Genomic DNA, 20424 nt, shown 5'->3' with positions numbered 1-20424 from the left:
ACCTTCCTGGCAATATATCACATGTGCTGGGGCCTCACTTCTACGTGCCACTTCCGTGGACTTTTAGTTGAAGATTATTTATGGCAGCTTCCCCATGGTTACAGTGTACAGGGCGAAATGCACATTTAGAAATCCTGCCCCGGGCACTTTCATGCATTTTCGTATATTACAAATTGCCAGCTTTCCGGCAGTATATCACATGTCCCAGGGCAGGATTTCTACGTGCCACTTCCGTGGACTTTTAGTTGAAGATTATTTATGGCAGCTTCCCCATGGTTACAGTGCACAGGGCGAAATGCACATTTAGAAATCCTGCCCCGGGCATTTTCGTATAGTACAAATTGCCAGCTTTCCGGCAATATATATCACATGTCCCAGGGCAGGATTTCTACGTGCCACTTCCGTGGACTTTTAGTTGAAGATTATTTATGGCAGCTTCCCCATGGTTACAGTGTACTGGGCGAAGTGCACATTTAGAAATCCTGCCCTGGGAACTTTCATGCATTTCCATATAGTACAAATTGCCAGTTTTCCGGCAGTATATCACATGTCCCAGGGCAGGATTTCTACGTAGCACTTCCGTGGACTTTTAGTTGAAGATTATTTATGGCAGCTTCCCCATGGTTACAGTGTACAGGGCGAAATGCACATTTAGAAATCCTGCCCCGGGCACTTTCATGAATTTTCGTATAGTACAAATTGCCAGCTTTCCGGCAGTATATCACATGTCCCAGGGCAGGATTTCTACGTGCCACTTCCATGTTTCAATATAACAGACGCTTTAATTGCAATATCCTTTTTCTTTTATTTATTTCGTGTATTAATTCTGATAAAATGGCTTGTACAGTGGCAACCACGTTTCTACGTAGATATGTCACAGGAGTGCTTTCAAGCTGTACAGTATAGCTGTACTTATATGAGAAAATTTAATCAGATAACACCAAAACAGTTCAATAGTGCTTGGATGTGAGACCTACAGAAATACAGAATTACAATAAAATACTGACATGTTTGGTGAAAGACATATTTATTTATTGATTTATTATGATTTATTTTATTCGTCAGGAACAGGCATCCATGAACAGTGACGTTGGTAGCCATGGACATCCACGTCTGTCTGACGGGACAAGAGAGGGGAAAAATGCAGATTATCCTCGACCAGAGAACGCTCAACAGATAATATATAGAACATTTTCACATGTTTAACAAATTAACAATGAAATTAATGTTAACATTAAGAACAATACGATTTCAGACAACCGTATTGTACTGACTGCGCAGTTGCACCGCAATGCTGAGCTCCTCCTTTTGTTTACGTTCGGCGGAATCCGGCGGAATCCGCATTTTATCCTCACCCCTTATTTAGTAAATGCACAGCTAAACAATATGCTAATTGTGGCCGTTAATGTTACGTTAACATTATGCCAAGTCGTCACAAATAAAACAATGCATGGGAAACGGCTTTGGCGTGTTAGTTGCAGTGCACTATGCAACACGCTATTGTAAACAAGCTAACGTTAACTAGATAAGTAATATTTTAATCGCTAATATAGCAGACTCATGGAAAATTACATCGATAATCAGCACTTTTGCCGCAACTAATTTATGAATGAGTCTGCATCAACTACATTAAAGAGAATCGCTTTATTTAAAGTGAATAAAATACCCTACTTACTGGAATTCAACATCAATTGAACCGCAGCCACACACCTGACTCGTGTGTGTAGAGTAGGTGAGATGAACTGGGAAAGCAGGCAGTGGGCCAAACCACTGTGAGGAAGGGGAGGGGGAACTCAACTGTTTCTAAATGCATTTTTTGCGTTTGTTTTTTTTTTTACTTACACAATTATTTTAAATATACATACATATATTTTTCACAATAGAGAGTGAGATTTTTTTTATATATTTTTTTTTGGGGGAGACAACCCTCGGAAGGGGGGGGGGGCATGTCCCCTCCGTCCTCCTCGGAATTTACGCCCATGAGTGGCGGGAACGCAATAATGTCAGCAGAATCAAAGCAGCTATGGGCCGGATCCGCGAGACTAGCTCCCGAAGCTTCATTTTGTAGAATCTGACAAGATCACCACAGCGAGGGTCAAGGCGCAGGAAAAGTTCGAGGAAACCGCTTCATTGAGGTACGTGCAAGTCACATAGTGCGGTCAAACTGTGCTAGAAGTCAATTAGTGCCTTTTTGATTATGGCGGGTCGTTAATTGTTAAGTTAATCTTAATTTTTTTGGACTTATCACTAGCTTGTTAGCCGGCATCTGAGACTGTGTTAGCTATAGCGATCTTACTAAAATAAGCGTGGGTCGGTTAATAAAAGACAACTGAGAGTTATCATACCCTGAAATATGTTTTTATTTCAATTAATTGTATTCTTCAGGTGAGATTAGTAGATTTAAAATGTGCAGAAACATTTGACATTCAATAGCACACTGTCTCCATTTTAGGCCACTTAAAATTAATAAATTGTTTTACATGGCCGCCCGCCTCAATTTTTTTGGTGCCGCCTCGATTTTTTTTAATATTTTATATTTTTCAAAAAATCCGTTTTTTTTCACCTCAAAAACTGTCAGAGATCGTCAATACGCACGCGCGCCATCTACCGTTAGTTTAACAACTAACGTCGTCGTTTGAAATCATCTTGTGTTTCTCTCAATGGCCGCCGTGGGTGTCAGATTGTGTGTGGGCCCACGGTATTAAAATCTTGGCAGGGCATCAATATACCGAGTAATGTTACCCTTCGCGAGCTGTTTGAGAACTTTTCTAGTTTTAGTATATCTCTGTTGCCGTTCGTCTTTTCGCTAAAAATATAAAATATAAAATCCCCTACTCAACAATATTTTAGAAGTTTTAGTCATGTAAAACAATTTATTAATTTTAAGTGGCCTTAGGTTCGGCCACATATCCAAGGGTAAGTGTTGTTTTTTTTATTCTTATTGTATAATTCTAGCTATCTGGAAAGAGTAGAAATACCACCGTGTAAAACTGTTGTCTGACAATTATACAATACAAATTGGGGGAAAAACGTTTAAACGTTAATAAATAAGAATCTCAGTGCACGGAGGAGTTCATTGCAGTAAGTTTATTTGCTTATATACCTTACTGTTATGGTAGGCTATATGCATTGATTATTATGACAGAATTCTGTGGTGGTGTGAAATTGATTTGTGCACTTAGCTTTGTGCACCCACGCAGAGATTTGCGCTCTTGTATTTCAATCTTGTACACCCCTGCAACAAAAGGCAGACTGCTTGTAATAGAATTCATCACAGAATGTAAAGACATGAAATGACTATTGAAGGATTCAAAAGTGTCAAAAAAGTAGCAATATTTTATGGATTATGTATTTAAATGTATAACAATTTCTTTAAGATGTTTTTATAGTCGTTGAATTTCTGGAAACAAAGACTGTTAATGTTATTGCTGAGTCATGGTTTGAGGATGGTGTCACTTGGTGGCCAAATTATACTAGTGATGAATGCATAAACAGAGTTGTACAAAAATGTGAGGAACCAGGGACTGGCTTGTCTCTTGTAGAGACAAAATTCAACTCAACTGTGTTCTGAAATATACAGACTGCATAATGAATATAATTAAAATTCTAATTATCAATTTGATTTACCAAGATTTGCTTATTTGATGTATACAAATGTTTGTTAGTATGTCAATAATGTATTCCTTAATTTATATAAATTTAAGTCGGTACTAGGTTGAGTTGGAACACTTTATACTAATATATTTTTTTTACATTTGGCATTAGTTTCTTTTCAAAGAAAAGGACAGCAGTGTAAATTATTGCTGAAATGTAATTTTAAAAAATGTACTCTGCTTAATAAACTACTTAGCTAGTATAGTGACCCAAAGGAAATAATAGTTCAACTAGAGCTCAGTGTGTAAACAATGTGCTTTGTAAGACACAACAACAGGTAAGGTTGTAGCCTTCCTGTTGGAGTTTGCATGCATGAAAACAGCATTACTTAAAGGATCAGATTATGCCACAAAATGGAACTGCTTGTGTACTTTGTGTAAAGTGATACATTTAAGCATTTCTTACGTGTGAGTTTGCATTTATTGATATTTTGTGAATTCTAATCAGGTGATTATGGAAAGGCAAGAGAGAAACTGAGGGCCTGTAACACGTCTGAGTTACAAACAGACGACAAAGTAGAAGTGATTAGGAAAAGAAAAATGAAGCCAAGGTTTGATGTGTGAGACATAGGCAACATTTGAAAATATAAGAATATTTAGGCAGATATATTTAACCAAAGAGCACATACTAGGTGTTGTGCTGCTATGGTAATATTCCATAATTATCAAATAATTAAGTAAAGGGTAGTGTGTAGTGTGGCTATTAGTTCTGCACAACTTCAAAGGTCAAATGACACAGGGATTCATTGATAAGATCTATAGTGTAGACCAGTGTTACTCAAAGTGTGGTCCGCGGACCACTAGTGGTCCGTGAGCGACCTCAAGTGGTCCGTGAAGTGATATCATCTCTAAAAAAAAATACCTAACCTAACATTGACTGAAGGGTAAAGCGAATTTATTCTCGGAACAAAAATGTATACATTTTATTTTAAAAAATGTATAAAAATAAATGTAGGCTAAAAATAAATCTGAATTGGCAGTGCCTAAATTGTTGCCTATCAACCCCGCCAATTTCGTCTCCTAAACAACATCCGCTGTCAGGTCAGTAGGCTAAGTGAAAAGAAGCAAAAAGCAGTAAAAGCATTGAACTTTAACTAAAAAAAATACACAGATAGTATGAAACAAGGATTTTTTTTGAGAAAGTGGTCCTTGGTCTGAAAAAGTTTGAGTAACACTGGTGTAGACTAATTGAATATTTAATGTATGATTGAATTTACGCAGTTCTTACTCATTTTAATGCAGTTTATTGATGTAGTTTAAACAAACTGAACAAGTTTGATACAAGGAGTCTGTCGGTTTTGACTGTTTTTACTCATGCCAAAATATTGACTACGCTTGACTGTGATTTGTTTTGCTTGTTAGGCAAGTTTTTGGTGATACAGACTCGGACAATGAACTAGAAGTGGGTAAAAAGAGGAGATGCAGCAATATCTCCTCTGCACCAGCACCACCTATTCCTCCACCTACTCCTGACATACCATCTGATTCAGCTTGCCAGACCTCTACTGGACCTCTGCTAAACCTGAGGCATACTGAATATCCTTGTTTTACGAGTATGTTCCTTTGTTTTCGTTGAATCATTCTGTAAGCACCGGTTATGCGAATATCCACCTATTAAACATTAATATAACTATTCAGTCAGCTTAGTTCCGAAGGACTGACAGTTACTGTAACTACATGTGCTTAGCAGAACTCAGCCAGACGAGTCATTGAAAGTTGTTTAATTTACTGCTATGATAGTGAATTCTTTTATATGGCTGTGTTTATTTCTAATCATTGTCATTTTTCACAGCTGCACCACCTGCCCCCATTACGACATTTGGCATGCCTTCCAGTCCTCTGCACCACTTCTCCATTAGACATTCTGAACACGGTCGTTACACAGGTACTATACTTTTATGATTACTTTATAAAGCTTTGCTCATCAAAGCGATCACTTGCATGCATTCTACTTGCCTCTCTCCAGCTCCAGTGCCTGCAGTTGTCACCCCCATCTCTCACATGCCCTCAAGCTCTATGAGCCAGGTCTCTGCTATACCTCTTTCTGATGAACATCAGGACCATTCATTTAACCCCAGGTTTAGACTGGGGAGGACAGGCACTGGACCTATTCCTTGCTCTGGTAAAATTCTTTCAATTTGAAAACTGAGTCTGTGACTAAACGATGTTTAAAAGAACTTGGTAGATAATATTGTCCTTCTGACCACATTATGAATATATATGTAATAAACCTAAATCAACAATTTTAATTAAATACTTTCCCAACTCTTTGTAGCCGCTCAACTGCACATCCTAACACTGTTGGAACATATCAAGGTACAGCAGATGCAGCTTGCTGCTGCCATTAGTAATCTCGCTGCACGTATGGCGACAGACACCATGTCTGAAGTTGAGGAGTTGGAGGAGTGGCTTAAAGATTCAAGAAACTCGCATGCTAAGCAAACCATGGTATTGTAACCTTTTTTAATTTAAATAATTTAAAATGTAAATAAAACTGCATCATTACTGTGCCAATATACTGCTTATATTGTATCAGATCTCTGAATATTGACTACTTTCATCGTTTACCATTAACATAGTTCATGAAAACAGCAAAACCGAATAATAAATTAGGTTTAACGTTCAGATAAACCCTGAATTGTTTGTATGACATGATTTGATGCACAATCAGGAGCTCCTACAGTTGGTTTTCACAGTTTGTATGTACAGTCGAACCTCGTTACAACGTACCCCGTTTATAACGTTTACACCAATACGACGTTCAAATTTCTATGTCCCGAATTCGCGTAATGCATTATTCCATTTGCCGGTATCGCTTAGAACGTATACCTTTACAGCGTAAACTTCGATATAACGTATGATTTTCAGAGGAAAATAGGCAAACTGACCTTCGTTACAACGTACAGCCTCATCTTCCGAGCGTGCGCACAATTCAGAATCGGCTGTTGCCGGCCATCTACATCACTTAGCAACGCCTAACTGTATGAACCTATCCTCACGAAGCATTCCACGCCAGCCGGACTCCTTGCATGCAGCCCCCGTTTTTTCATGGTTTTGCATGGTGTCATGCTGCCGCATATCAAGCAAGATGCCTGCTAAAAGGAAACGGATTTCGCTGACCGACAAGGTGGAAATAATTCAGAATTATACATGGCAGACTTATACTGCCGATGCGAACTAAGTTCTGAAACTGTGTGGTTATTGGGGTAGTTGTGTGACATATAGTGAAAGAAATTAACAAAAGACAGATGTCTAACACATGTATCGAAATTTATTTCAGCCAATTGAATCATTTACAGGTGCATAATTTCGGTTTGACATTAGGTTACAGTAAGGCGATTTGAACGATAACGCAAAATCCACTGCCAGCTTATGTGTTACATGGGCGTTATGGGCATGTGGGGTTTTGTTTTTACCCTCGTGCCTTTGGTGTGTGAGCCGGGATCGCTGGACTAATTAATTGCCTTGGCAATTGCGGCGCTGGACAATGGGTGGGAAATTGGGATTGGTTGAAAAGTGAAGGAGGACGACCGCATGACAGAAAAAAGGGAGACGACAACAAAGGAAGAGAGACACGGGACGGGAGACCAGGATCAGCATATATCGGAGGGCGGATAGCGGAGCACCCCGGAAGGAGATCGCGGACTCCGAGGACTGGGAGCGAGAGAACCCGGAAGAGACACCCAGGAGACACAGGGGAGAGGGGTGCCGGTGAGAAAGATAACGCTGGGACTGAAGGGACGCAGCGATCGTGTCTCAAGGCGCTTTTCGGAGAGGGAGCCGCCTGGACGTCGGAGCGGGGGAGAGTCATTGGGCACTCCCCCCGCAGTGAGTTAAGCCGAAACCTTGTTTGCCTGGATAGATCCATATATCGGGTCGGCGCCTGGTCCGGGCTCCGTCTTAGGGCTAAGTAGTTAAGGGGTGTTAGAGATTAGGATATCAATTCTCCCTGTAGTGGATACCGCGATATGGTGTTTTGTAGTGGGTGTGTACGGGTGTTTCGATTCGCGTGTACGATTATTATTGCGGTGCCCTGTGGGGGTTATGAGTGTGTGGTAGCGTGCTTTTTGCTGTGAGACTCGGTATCCCTATAAGGTATTGTGGGTTGTGCCTTGGCGGAATCTGCTTTTGCTCGCCCTGTTTGTGTGTCGCCCCTTTTAGGCTCGGGCGGACGGGACCCGGCTAGTGGGGACCATTTATTGCACGGACATCGCCTGGCCCCGCTGATTCGATAGTGGATCCTGAACGGATTTTTATGAAGTTTTTATTATGTATTTGTATGCCATTGGCTAGCCTTGGCATCCTTTTTAAGTGTGTGTTTTTCTCCCTGTAAAAATAAAGTGGTAAAACGCAAACTGCCAGGTGTTGGGGTGTGTGGAGCGACTCATACCAGCACAACCAGTCTGAACCAAATTGGAGGGTCCTGGTGCCCTATTGCAACATCAGGTGGCGTAGTCGAGGCTTTCAAGGGTTATTGGGGGAGCTTTGTGATTAGGTTACCCATTGGGTTGAAGCAGGGTTGCTTTATAACTGCCCCATTTCCTTAAGTGTGGCATTTGGGCCGCGTGACGTAGCCGTGACATATGTCGGCTGTCTATGAGTAACTGATATTAACCTAGTTTGAAGAATATAGTTCCTATTATATTCTTCAAACTACACAAGCTGTATGTCATAGTGTCAACTTGAGGGGCGTTTTCTAAAAGTTTTTTTTATATACATTTTGTGTTCTATCATTCATTTTGAGGGACTTGGTTACAACGTATTATGGTTATAACGTACAAATTCTTAATGTCCCCCGAGGTACGTTGTAACGAAGTTCGACTGTATACTTATCTTTGCCTTTTTATATGAAATATTTTTCTCTTCTCAGATTTCTGCTCTGGGTACTACAGAAGGACAAACACTAAGTCACATGGAACATACTTTCAAGGTTTTTCTCAGATGCAGTAGCCAAAAAAATAAACTGGAAAGGAGTTAATGGGAAGAAGTGCTTTAAAGAAATGCATACAAGAAGTTTGTTGATCAGTAAGTATGGTATATACACAGAAGCTGGGTATTAGACACCTTTCCTGCAGGGCTGTTTATTTTATGGTACATAGGGCAAAGATACTACTTTTTTTTTAATCAGTTTTTTTTTTGTTTTTTTTTAACTATGAGTTTGTGTTTCTTTTAAAAGCTTAAAGCTGCAGGGATTTTAGGAACTGTGGCAGCTTGGATCAAAAACTGGCTAACTGACAGGAAGCAGCGAGTAGTTATAAGAGGCACAATGTCACAGTGGGCCTCCGTTCATAGTGGGGTACTGCAGGGTTCAATTTTAGAACCACTATTGTTCCTAATTTACATTAATGATATTGACACGAATACATACAGTAAACTGGTTAAATTTGCAGACGACACCAAGGTGGGCGGTGTAGCAGATACTAATCTAGCAGCAGAGAGGCTTCAACGGGATCTGGATTTAATTAGCGAATGGGCTGATACTTGGCAGATGAAATTTAACACAGATAAATGTAAGGTAATCCATGCAGGGAGCAGAAATATACAGTACAGATATTTTAAGGGTTCCACTGAAATAAAGGTAGCTGATTACGAGAAAGATCTCGGTGTGTATGTTGATGCTTCCATGTCCCACTCTCGCCAGTGTGGGGAAGCAATAAAAAAGGCAAACAGAATGTTTGGTTATATCTCTAGGTGTGTGGAGTTTAAGTCAAGGGAGGTGATGTTACACTTATATAATTCCTTGGTAAGACCCCACCTAGAATACTGTGTGCAGGTTTGGTCACCATACCTCAAGAAGGACATTGCTGCCTTAGAAAAGGTGCAACGAAGAGCTACGAGAATGATTCCTGGTCTTAGAGGAATGTCTTATAAGGAGAGGTTAGCGGAACTGAATCTGTTTAGCCTTGAGCAAAGGAGACTAAGGGGGGATATGATTCAGGTCTATAAGATTCTAACGGGTCTGGATGCTGTTCAGCCAAATGACTATTTCTATATTAGTCTAAATACTAGAACTCGTGGCCATAAGTGGAAATTAGCGGGAGAACATTTTAAAACAAATTTGAGGAAGCACTTATTTACACAGCGTGTAGTCAGAGTATGGAATAGTCTTCCTGCTAGTCTAGCGGAAGCTAAAACCATGGGTTCCTTTAAATCAGAGCTAGATAAGATTTTAACAACTCTGAGCTATTAGTTAAGTTCTCCCCAAACGAGCTTGATGGGCTGAATGGCCTCCTCTCGTTTGTAAATTTCTTATGTTCTTAAACATTTCAACATTGCAAGAATTCAGACATAATTGGACAATTGGCTATGAATGTTTCTTGGGCAGCTATGTTTTATTTCAGCATTAGGTCACGCATGTCTTTGAGTTGACTGATAGTTGAGTCTATTTAGATTATACACAACAGGTAAAATATAATGCACCAACTCATTGTAAAAAAAATAGCCCTGGAGAGCAAATGTAGGAAAACAGCATGAGTCCATACACCTCTAACTCCGTCCCTGCAAACAGAAAGGCAAAGCATGAAGTAATTCATCATGTGTAGTAATTAGGGATGGCACGGTTCATGAAAAAAAACCGAACCGTTCGGTTCGCTTGTCTCAGTTCGGAGCATGCATGCGTCGCACGGTTCGACGGTTCATGACATGCGCAATGTAGCCTCGTGCCCCGTATGTGACGTCAGTGTGTTTCCCTTTCGCGCGAAAGAATAGGCTATATGCACAGAGCGGTGTGATGTAGTTCCGGTAAAAGTTCAGCCAGCTAAGTAATTTCAGGTAGCCTTTCGTTTGCTGCGTTTAGCTCGTGTTTTCGGCGTTACCACCGTCTCTGAAGAAAACGTTTAAATTTCAGCCAACTGATAGCACAACATCTGAACACTGTTGTGCGCCTTTGTTGTGTGACTTTATTTAATGTGCGGTTAGGCACTTTGTTAAAGAAAATTAAGTTATCTGTGACAAAGCACTCCAGTGATTGTCATGCCTCGATCGTCCGGTCTTTCCGTGTGCCACGCCCCCTCGTTAACCCTGTGTGGATTCCCCGTGTTTACCAGCTGTTCCTGATTGTTGTCAAATTTGTCATCACTCCATTGTATTTAGTCCGCATTTCCGTTTCTTTCTCCAGTCCGGTCATTATATTGTAATTCTGCTTTACCGCTCGTCTGTGTTCCTTTTGCTCATTAAACCCCGCATTCCCCCGATCCTAGGTCTCCTCGCCTCTGCTTCCCCGGTCAGCGTTGTAACAGTAAGCCTGCTTCCATGCTGCAATGTGAACATTTGCCATGTTCCTAAAAATTCTGTTTATTGCACAGTGTCTGACCACACAGACCTACAGGCTATTGCCAGATGATCATACTAGACATATCAACTGGACATATTTTGCACTATTACAGATTGATGTCTTGTACATACACAGAAACTGATTTTATCGATTACTCAAGAACATTCAATATAATTAATACCAATTTTTTTCACGTTATATAACCGAATCAGGCTTAATCAAGATAGGTGATCTATCATTTTAACGATCCCCAATTAACCCCGTGGACCGGACAAATACAAAACGAATGATTAAACATTATATGCGTCTCTTTTTGTATGTTTTCTAAATAAGACCGCGTGCCCATACCCAACTGTAATAGCGATTAAAGCGATCTATTCTTTTAGTATTTATGTTAAGACAAGACTTTTATTTTATTACTGTTCTGGGATTAATAATGTTTAATAATTTTAATAATGTGCTTTAAGTCAAGTCAAATTCAGTTTATGCATGATTACATGATATAACTTTTTTAATACTGTATCCTAAATTGTGGATAATTAAACTATATATCATATGCTGAAGTACATTTCTGGAGTGTTAAAGATTAAAAGAAAAAATAACAAGAACCGTACAGAACCGAAAACCGTGACCCTAAAACCGTGATACAAACCGAACCGTGGGTTTTGTGAACCGTGCCACCCCTAGTAGTAATTCCTCAAGTTACGCCTCACGTGACCAATTTTGATCAATTAAAATTTATATTTTAATCACTGACACAGCTGTTTTTTCCTTAGCTGATCTGCATTACACCAAAGCTTTCAAATACAGTGTAGCAGATAGAGAGAGATTCTTACACCGTCCGTTGGTTTAACATGGCATCTGACTGGAGGTGGCCGGAAAGAACGTGCAAGAGCCAAAGAGGCTTCAACTGAGGTCAAATTTATAAGGAAGAAGCATTATGGCTGTGTGTGTTTTTTAGCTTTGAAGATTTTTGCACTTGGTTCAATTTTAAAAATGTGACTTGGGTTGTCTTGTTTAGTCTGAGGTTTGACTCGTGTTCACAACATAGTAAGTATGTGGAATCGTATTTTCTGAGCAATAGCTGCTAACCTCCAAAAGGAAAACAGGGTTTCCGCGGGTCTTAAAAAAGTCTTAAAGTCTTAAATCACTTTTCCGTGAATTAAGGCCTTGAAAAGGTCTTAAATCAGACCAGCAAGTCTTAAATTCATATGATCATGGCATAAATTTTTGTGAGGGATTGTTTCCTCATGTGTTTTGATTTTAAAGAGAAGCGAAAGCGTAATTTCTGTGCTACATGGCTTAGATCGCTCAATATTCATTGAACGGTAGATGGCGTTATGTGCTGCTTCATCTGTCAGTAACCCGAAGAAGAACTTGACAAGCATGCGCAGATGAACCCTTTCTTCTAAAGCGCGCTATTTAGACATGTAGTGCGATTGGAAGGCCGAAGAATACGTATATTCTTATGATTATAATATAATATCATAATTCTTATGATTATAATATATTCATATGAATTTCCCTACGATATTTTTTTTTTCCTTAAATTTTCTTTATTTGGTCTTAAAAAGGTCTTAAAAAAAGTCTTAAATTTACTCTTAGAAAACCTGCAGAAACCCTGGGAAAAGGACATTTAGCATTTAATGTCATACCCTGCTACAATAACAGTGCACCCTGAGTGCAGCTGCAGCACATTTGTATGGCAAGATATAATGTTACAGTATAACCATACAAAATACATTTCCTAAACGGCTGTCTGTAGCTGGGTCATGCAGCTCCTTGATGACGCTGAGCGAAACTTACACAAAGCCTACAGTAAATTGTATTCTGGACCTGCAAAATGCACCGTCATCTTGGGCCCGGGTGTCAAAGCAACACCAGTGCTCTGCCTTGCTGCCATGGTTAATGCGCTAGATTTATGTTTCAATGAGAGGAAGTGCCATGTGAATGCAGTGCAGGACTCAAGTGTGGCTGCCTGAAGTAGCTCACAGGTGTCACATTATTTAATGCAACATTATAGAGGTAAAGTTTACATAACATTAAAAAGCATGTTCATAAGACATGCTCAATACATTAAGAACTATAAAAATAAGATAGTTTAAGACTTAAGGACCCACATAAACCATTTTAGAAACAGGAGTTGGACAACATAAAATAACTATTACCTCATTCTCCTGAAATGATCGAACGTCGGTTAATCACCCACCTTTCCCTCATGTCACCTACAAATCAAATTTGATTAAAACTTCAGATTATTTTAGTTTCATATCCTTCATACTTTTTTGCCAGTATGGATGTGAAATGTCTTACATTGTCCCCAAAGAGGTCTAAAAAGATTTTAGTCTTAAATTGAACTTTTTGAAACATAAAGAAGCCCTGAAATTTATTAATTTTTGTTTGCAGATGCCTCTTGGGAATTAAACGGCACGTTGGGAAGCAATGAAGTTTGTGTATTATTTTTCATTGAATTCACATTTAATTTTGAAATTGTTTAATATTTTCAGTTAGTGAATTTTTGTATCTTAAATAATTAAGTAGTCATAAATATACAGTCAGTACCTGTGATTGTAAAACTGATGTAATTTTGCTTAAAGTTTTCTTTTTTTTTTTGTCCTCTGTGTCCTGCAGTTGGGACAGCGGACCCGTCGTCCTGAGGGGAGCCACTCAGTCTCCGGGAACAGAGCATGGGAGGGGTCCTGCAGAATCCTACACGCTGTTCTTAGAGTTTGCTGCTCACTCAGGGATGAAACTGCTCTGACTGGGAGTCAGATGATCATTTACTGTCCTGTGGAAAGCAATCACTGCAGCAACAAATGCAGCAAGCAACTCTTTGGGAAGCTTAGTGATGCTGCCACTGTTGGGCAGAAGCGTGGGAGGCGTGGGCGCAGGTGTGGTGAAGGTGGGGGCTGAAGGTTTGACTGAGAAGAAACAGAGGGGACACTACTGTTGGACAACCAGTGCTTTAAAACTGGGCCAAATGCAGTTTCAATATAAACTGGATGGAAACCTCACCAGTCAGCCGGTATTTCAAGCTGGTCAAAACCTTCTTGTTGCTGTCCAGTAAATGGCACTGGTACAATCCTTGCTGGTCCAAGTTTATGTGATTCAGCACCATACTTGATGAAGAGCTGGCTGAGAACTGGTACAGCTTGTCTCCTTCCACCAAGTTGTGCCAAGGAAAAGAGCAGTCCAGGACTGCAGAGCTTCCCTCCTCTGCTTCCAGGTGGCGCTCTGACCAAGGCGGAGACAGAAAAATTAATACTACCCTGCTGGTGATGTGCGGTAGCAAACAAAAAAGAGGAGCAGAGCAGAAAGGAAGACATACTGTGCATTTGTGTGTACAGATATGGAGAGACAGACAGATGGATGGAGAAGTGTCACAATCACTCACTGCCACAGGTATTCTGGTCGGGTGGAGGGGGACAGGTGCGTATCTCAGAGGCACAGGTGTGACAGTTGATCATTCTCTGATACTGCAACCCTGCATGGTGGAGGGTGGGAGAGAAACACTGGGAAGAAAACATCCAGACGTGTACAGAACAAGCTGAAAGAATGACAGCTTTGAATACCTATGGAGCTCTGCTCTTATTGAAGCAAGATTCACAAGTACAGTCTGTCACAAGTATAGGGAAAACAAACAGCATAAAGTCTTTGCTGAATGAAAAAGATAATAAAAAGAACCTTACTTACCGCAACTGTTTGGGCAAAGACCTGCAAGAAAACCACCAGGAAGTAATGCATATGTCATTTCCTACTGACACTAATAGACTGCAAACCGTTATAACATGAGAGCAAAAGTCTGTACCTGTATGGACAAAGGTTTCTAGATGTATAAATCTGTAGAATTCTTCTCCCTTTGTCCATCATGTCATTGATGACGTTCCTTCATTCTTGTTCTGGACAGAGAAGCACTCATTTCTCAAGACTCAAAAGTCACGACTCAAATATTCTTTATTGTTAGCATGTTCATGTACAAGTACCCAGTGCATTGACATCTGGTATCCCTTGGGCCCAAGAAATACAAACACAATTAATGCATGCATGACATGAACACAGTACAATATAAATAGTGGATAAAACTGTTTGATTTTGTGCATGTGTGCAGTATGGTGCAAATGTGCAGTGTAGTGCATATATTTGCCTCGCTGGCAGAAATTCCCACACATGCGCATGTGTTTGAAGAAGCTCCAGAGAAGTATCACACATGCGGGCTGGGGTGCAGTAAGGGCATTAATAACTCCACAATAGGCTGCTGTGTGACTAGTGAACTGTCTTACCAGTATGGAGAGAAACGTCACGTAGAAGCATGGCGATCTCTGTCCGATACTCCTCACTCGCTCTGGACAGTGTGGTGGCATCTTGGACAAATGTTATAGGTCAGACACCATTAGTTATTGTACCACCAGTGCAAAACAAAGCCCAGGTGATGAAAAAATATATCGTTTAGTTATTTAATTATGAAATTATTAGGATGCTTTATCATTGTTGCTTGTCGAGAAGACAGCACACACACACACACCTACTTATTACTCCATAGGAGTATCTGCTGCTCTTTGCAAAGCTGTAGTTTAAATAGCGCATTATTTCATCATCATCCACTGATGCATTGGAGAATGCTTTTAAAAATTAGTTATGCATTAGTTGCTCCAGCGGATCACACTGCAGGCAGGTGTGGGCAAAGGGAAGGAAGCAATGCAAAAGGCAGAGCCAGACAAGCACAATTGGAGCCATTGCAACAACCAAGAATTTACTCAGATTGCAGAAGATGAGCATACAACAGTGATAATGCCAGAACTCTGCATGTGCCTTAGCATTTACTGCATATACAGCTACTGACTACGTAACTGTATACTTTGTGTCATAGCCATTTCCATGGAAACAGAATTCAGCGGGACAGATTGATGTGCGGGCGTTCTAGGAAAGACGCAAGTCTGACGTGATCTTCTAGGTGGTTTGTTTACAAATCGAGAAAAATAATGATTCAATCAATCAAGGGTTTACTTAGAAACGTCATTTCTAGGAAAAACTAAACTTGGCGGGTCGGCTGACATGGTCTTTTGTTATACCTTTTTGCATATTAATATATTGTTTTTTTGGTCTACATGTAGATGAAAATGTCTTCTAGACACTTAATTACCAGCTGACTGTTTCTGTTACGTTTGTGGATATTATATTGGTCCTGCTCAAATGAAATGTATGATATTAAGGGACACAAAGTATTACCAACCTTATGAGAAGTATTTTGGAATGCCCATTGGGGACCAAGACAAATCCTGGGCCCCTCATGTTATATGTGGCTGCTGCAAATCAACATTGGAAGGGTGGTTAAGAGGCACCAGGAAAAGTATGCCATTTGCAGTCCCTAGAATTTGGAGAGAGCCAAGAAACCAGCTGAATGACTGCTACTTCTACATGGTGGATATTGCTGTTTATAAGAAACCACAGGACAGCAAGAAGCTAGTCTATCCTGATATACCATCTCCTATTGCACCAGTGCCACATGATGAACATTTGCCTATTCCAGACCCACCAACAACAGATGAAGCCAACATGGAAGTGTCGGATCAGGGCGATGAGTATGAAGAAGCGGGAGAAGCTTGGCAATCTGGTGAACCTCACTTTCAAAACCAACAGGAACTTGATGATCTAGTCAGAGATCTGAACCTTCCTAAAGCAGGTGCAGAACTGCTTGCATCCAGATTGAAAGAATGGAATCTTTTGGATCCGAGTGTGAGAATTTCGAAGTACCGAAAGAGACATACTAAGTATGCTCAGTACTTTACAGTTGATGAATCACTCTGCTTCTGTTCGGAAGTGATGGGACTGTTTGAAGCAATTGTTGTCACACATCAACCGGACCAATGGCGACTGTTTATTGACAGCTCTACAAGGAGTTTGAAGGCTGTACTACTTCATAATGGAAATCAGCATCCTTCCATACCAGTCTGGCACAGTCTACACTTGGAAGAAGACTATAACAATGTTAAGACTTTGCTACAAAAGGTCAACCACGATAGCTACAATTGGGATGTGTGTGGAGATTTCAAGATGATTATAGTGTTGTGTCGATAAAATCGATTCTCTGATTCTTAATCGATTCTCATAATAGTTCTTAAAGATTGATTCGTACGTCCAAAGATCGATTTTACCCTTTAACATTTTCTGCCCTTTTTACAGCTAAAATAGGGGGGGGAAAAACTTAAAGGTGAAAACTTCGATCGCGTTGCAGAGCCTGAAAATATTAACCTATTTCAAAGATATTTTGCACGTTTAATAATGAGGTCCAGTGACAACTTTTCCGCACTATTGGAAATTGCTATTGGAAATTTTGATTTTTTTCACCCCACCCTAGTGTGTAAGCTGTGACAAAGGCTTGCCTCATTCAAGGCACACATCCTGCTGATGGAGCCGATGTTATTTGTGACGGTAACTAATGCTGCCCTGGCCAGGTCTTCTTTGGACACTGAATCGCGCTGCTCTTTGGAAATCATGTTTCCAAAACTGAAACAAAGAGTACACAGCATTAAATAAACCCTATTTTTTTCTTCTCTGACATGTCTTGGTTAATCCTGCAGCTTCAGGTATCATGCAGGTTATTGCTAATACCTCTAGGTTTAAATATGACTGAGGGTTACTGAACGACAGCTGCTTTTCAGATTACTCAGCACCCAGCACCTCCAGGCATCCTTCCTTGCTCTTGTGACTTCTTACAGTATTACATTGCTTGAGCACAATTTTAAGCCTTGTGTCAGGGCCGGGGTTGCAGGTCATTCTAGGCTGACTTACACTATATTATATGACCACATCCTACCTGGAGGCCACAATCCAGCCTGAGAGACCAAACCTCTCATAGTCGCCCCCATATATGTCCCGCACCAGTTTGTCTACTCGTGTGCTCTCCCCACGTGAGGCCATCTCCAGTGCTTCCTCAAACGTGGAGCAACCCGTCAGCAGACAGCACAGCCCATGGAAAGTCCCTCCACCGAGACTGAAAGCCAGACATTAATCAAACTGTTATATCAATGTTAGCTTTAGAAGATATAAAAATTATCATCAGAGCCTAGCTCACCTTGTTCCAGAGACACGTTTGAAATTATCTTTGGAATGGACTGCGAGAACGCTGACCCCAGACCCGATGTTGACAAGAAGGAATGAGTAAGGGTTCTCCAGTGAGTAAGTTTTGAGGAAGCACTGCTCTGGATGAGTTGGATTTTCCAAGTAGAAACACTCGGAGGGTCCACTGGAGTTCATGTACAGGGCCCCACGGATGACACAATCCAACTCATCCAGTTTCACGAGCTGTAGACCAGCAATCTGAAGGGGTTAGGGGGAAAACAAAACTGATAATAGGATTTGTGATTTCCTCTGGAAATTTCCCCTTTTCAAAGACAAAGTGAATCGCATTACATTGTAAAAATCTGAGTCAGAAACATCAGCTGAACTCACCGTTTGGAAATCAGCCTCAAACTTGTAGGCCCCACCACCCGTGGCACAGTGTTTTATGGAGCCTAGAGAACTGCTTGTCACGGGTCATTCGCAGAAAGGCAGGGAGGTCTTGGGTGGGGAAACGAATGAAATGCAGGTTCCCCATTCGGCCACACAGCTCCAGACCCTTCATTTCCAGGTGGACATCCCGGATGCCGGTAGAGCCATAAGCCACATTAGAGGTCAAACAGAGCGGATGTTTTTAAGGTTTTCAGTTTCTTCCTGTTCCTCCTCTGTTGTTATGTCCTTTGTTTCGAAGTAGACTAGTTTTGCAAGGGTCCCACCAATGTCCATTCCGAACCAGGGAAAGGCTTTAGCAAGAAAAAAAGGGAAGTAGTTACTTTCCTGTTTGATATTCATAAATCTGAAGATCAACAATTACTACCAGAATAACTAAAGACGATCAAAGAATTTATCCATCCATCCATTGGATAGCTTACTTTTCTACTTATTGGTCCGGACCAGCATCTCTTACATTACATAAAAATGGGAAACCTGGGAAATAACATGAGAAAGGCCTTTGGATGGGAGTGGTGGGGACACTTGCGTGGCTTATTCAACCTTGGCGGCTCCGCTGTGTGTCCGGCAGGGCTGGGCGATGTGCAGGGTTTGGTCGGCTCCTCTGGTTCTCTGGGCACTGCCGTTGTTAAGTGTAAGTGATATGTTACTAAACATATATTTAATCAAAACAAATTATTATTGTTTTAAGTGTTGATCTGTGAAAATATTATTTATTACTCTTTCAAGGGTATAGGGCATACGTGTGTAAAAATGTGTTTTTTTTTTATCTAATGCGAAATGTATATACAGTAGTACCTCAGTTCTCGAACTCACTAAAAGTCGAATTTCTTGAAAGTCGAACAAACCAGTTTGACCTAGAACTTGATCTGAATATCAGAAGTCGAACCGTGAACGCTGACCTAATATAAATTGTACGTCCCAGGAAATGAGTCATACTACAATGCATTTCTTACTTGAATGCCTTCTTCACAGACTGGACGATTAACCAAATAAAGCAGCGTGTACTGGAAAATTACCACCAAGCATGATGTCCGATGGTTACTAAGGAAGTTAGGCTGCAAAATAAGGTTGCTATGCTTGAAGAAACAGATGCAAGAGACTGGGGAGGGGGTTTTAGACCTTACCCATGTTAAGCTAGACAAGAGATGAATTTTTATTCCATATATGGTAAATATAAGATGCTTGTGCTAGACGAAAAGCTTGTCCTGAGCATAGAATGTGCAAAAGCAGACATGGGTCTTCCGGTTGTGGTTGCAGAGAAGGGTCATTTGTCTGTCAATATAAAATGAAAGCAGCTGCGTCTGCTATTTGGAGAACTTCTGAGAACTGTCTGTGGAGAGTCTCCCCGAGCTCGCATAGAAAGATATCTCAATAAATGAAACCAAGCTAAACCATTTGACTCATCTGTTCCTTCCTACCTCCAAATTTTCATAACAGACTTGGGGTGCTCGTCCAGGATTCGGTTGCACGGGGACCACCAGGACCATCAGAAGGACGCGAGTCCTAGTAGGACGACGAGGTACCCGTCTGGAGTCGAGGACAGAGAATTTTAGCCTGACCCATCACAGTTCCTGAGGCCTGCGGTCCCCCGTCACTCCGACCGGACTGAAAGGTAGGACAAATTTTGTGGAATAGAAAATTTGTTGCGGTATCTTTCTGAAGGTAAAGAAATATCCAGGTTTTCGACTGGGAGAGTCGTAAAATATCCAGTTTCGACTGGGAGAGTCGTAAATTATCCAGGTTTTCGACTGGGAGATTTGTAAAATATCCAGGTTCGACTGGGAGAGTCGTAAAATATCCAGGTTTGACTGGGAGAGTCGTAAAATATCCAGGTTTTTGACTGGGAGAGTCGTAAAATATCCAGGTTTGACTGGGAGAGTCATAAAATATCCAGGTTTTTGACTGGGAGAGTCGTAAAATATCCAGGTTCGACTGGGAGAGTCGTAAAATATCCAGGTTTTTGACTGGGAGAGTCGTAAAATATCCAGG

At 40.8% G+C, this 20424-nt stretch overlaps 1 long non-coding RNA gene across 5 annotated transcripts in view; it reads left to right on the top strand.

Annotated features, from left to right (window-relative positions):
- Window positions 1-1993: 1993 nt before the first annotated feature.
- Window positions 1994-20424, top strand: part of LOC140582785 (uncharacterized) — a 31984-nt gene continuing 13553 nt past the window's right edge. Inside the window, exons 1-8 of one of the 5 annotated variants that reach the window (XR_011985565.1) lie at window positions 1994-2135; window positions 5016-5206; window positions 5446-5538; window positions 5620-5775; window positions 5929-8099; window positions 8524-8678; window positions 13558-14328; window positions 19873-20047. This is a non-coding gene — a long non-coding RNA (uncharacterized lncRNA). Of the gene's footprint in view, window positions 2136-5015; window positions 5207-5445; window positions 5539-5619; window positions 5776-5928; window positions 8100-8523; window positions 8679-13332; window positions 13374-13557; window positions 20048-20424 lie in introns of all 5 variants that reach the window. The other 4 variants (XR_011985564.1, XR_011985562.1, XR_011985563.1 and 1 more) reach the window with 4 other exon arrangements.

Source organism: Paramormyrops kingsleyae, chromosome 25, assembly GCF_048594095.1.
Source record: "Paramormyrops kingsleyae isolate MSU_618 chromosome 25, PKINGS_0.4, whole genome shotgun sequence".
Classification (NCBI taxonomy): Eukaryota; Metazoa; Chordata; class Actinopteri; order Osteoglossiformes; family Mormyridae; genus Paramormyrops; species Paramormyrops kingsleyae.
Note: the sequence above shows the minus strand (reverse complement) of the source record. Positions and strands in the feature narration are given on the sequence as shown.